Genomic DNA, 2120 nt, shown 5'->3' on the forward strand with positions numbered 1-2120 from the left:
ATGGTATTTCATACTTTGCAAAATGTGATCGTGTATGTGTCCATAAGATTCTTTACAAAAATCTGCCCTTTCCTCTTTTTCTCAAACCAGGCAGCCTCAGCGGTGAATAACACATCAACGGCCAAGATTAAGGCTCAGGACCTGCGTGGCAAGAAGGAGAAACTGTTGAAACAACTGGAGAAGCCAACGTGACAGGAGGCGCAGCATCCAAGCTCTCCAGGATAGGAGTCGTACGCAAATCCATCGTCCGTGTCCTCACGTCATTAATCAGACTCAAAAGGAAAACCTCAGGAAATTCTACAAGGGAAAGAAGTTCAAGCCCCTGGACCTGAAGACTATAGCTGTGTGCTGCTGGCTCACCAAGCACGAAGAGAAACTGAAGTCCAAGAAGCAGCAGCGGGAGGAGCCCTGTACTCACTGTGTGTCACGCAGTCAAGACCTGAGACGACAATGGCAATAAAGTGCAAGACTGACTTTAAAAAAAAAAAAACAAAAAAACAAAACGATTCTTTACAACAACTTACGAGGGAGCAGGCCGATGTTATTACTTCCCTTTGAGAGTGGAAGAGATTCCTTGTAGGAGTAGGGGTTTTGTAAACCGGCTTGACAGGAATGGGGATGTTTTAAAGAGACATTTGAGCCCCTCCCTTTGACTCTCAGACTATGGAAACAATGGTCCCCCGAGAAATAGGAATTTCCCCTGGAATCTCAAGCTGGGAGAAGGAGACTGAAGCCTGGTGCCAGGCAGAGGACAAACTTTCTTTTGTTCTGGTTTTTGCTTTAAGAGATAGATAGGGTTTCTTTGATTGTAGTCCTGGCTGTCCTGGAACTTATTCTGTAGACCAGGCTGGTTTCAAACTCAGAGACTGGCCAGTCTCTGCCTCCCAAGTGCTGGGATTAAAGGTGCCTCCTTGCAAGACTTTTTGTTTTGTTTTGTTTTGTTTTTCAGAGGAAAATCTTTGCTTCTAGCAAAGAAATCTCACATGGCCTCACAACTTATCAGAGTTGGTGATGGGCTAGACTACGCTTTGAAGGCGACTGCTTAGCTATGCACACCTCTGGTCCTGTATTTAAACCTTGATGCAGGCATCAGTGGTTATGAGCTTTGATGTGATCTCTGGTCCTCAGTCCCACAGGGGCTCTGACACCTGTGACCTTCTTTTCGCATCGTCTTATCTTCATATCTTCATTTCAACTGTCTTGCATGACCCATGTAAGCTCTCTCTGCCGTTTACTCTCCTAGCTTTGGAGACCCAGTCAGGAACTAGAGTTTCCTCAGAAAGCTTGCTCAGTGACTTCATAGAAAATGGAGTTGGCATGTTAGTCTCCCTCAGCAACCTGAACAGAACTTTAGTGACATGGTTGGGTAAATTCTGACAAATACATACACCCTTGTACCTCACACCCTATCAAAACACAGATTATTTCTAGCAACCCAGAAAGTTTGCCACTTGACCCCAAAGCAGCTACTCTGGATTTTTTTACTCTATAAGAAATCTGGATTGTTTTCGAGAGGGTTGGGCAAGAGTGGGAGTGTGGGAGGAGGTGGTTATTTGCTGAGCATTGTTCCTGACCTATTGTTTCTCACCTAAGACCAGGGCCCTGCTGAATGGGAGGGGGGCACAAAAACACAGAAAACAAAGAAATAACTTCCTCTGTTTCTCACATTTGAGCTGAAACTCCCTTTCCTTGGATAGTGGAGGCCAAGTTCTAGTTTGAGAGAGGTTGAAGGAGGGTGACATATTTAAAGCAAAGGATACCCCATACCTACATGCACCCTGACTCAGCCACTATTTCCATTATTGAACATTATTTCAGATCCTAATTATTAGGCTTCCGTAAGCATGTGTGCTCTATCCTCTGTTCCTATCTGTAAAACTCCTACATCTTTGGGACTCAATTAATAAATCTGTGAGCTGGAAAATAAGGGTCCACGTTAGCCCTTGAGATGGTGATGACATTTACATAGTACCCAGACCCTGCAGGAGTTTACGGTTTAGTGGCAAAGACCAAAATGCATGTAGCTAATACAGACATACCCTAAATCAGGTGGTCCTCTGGAGTCTCTTTTCAGAAAGAAAGAAAGAAAGAAAGAAAGAAAGAAAGAAAGAAAGAAAGAA

General features: G+C 44.2%; 1 pseudogene; it reads left to right on the plus strand.

Annotated features, from left to right (window-relative positions):
* Nucleotides 1-919, plus strand: LOC134481461 (large ribosomal subunit protein uL29-like; annotated as a pseudogene).
* The last annotated feature ends 1201 nt before the right edge of the window (nt 920-2120 follow it).

This window comes from Rattus norvegicus, chromosome 13, assembly GCF_036323735.1.
Source record: "Rattus norvegicus strain BN/NHsdMcwi chromosome 13, GRCr8, whole genome shotgun sequence".
In the NCBI taxonomy this organism is placed as follows: domain Eukaryota; kingdom Metazoa; phylum Chordata; class Mammalia; order Rodentia; family Muridae; genus Rattus; species Rattus norvegicus.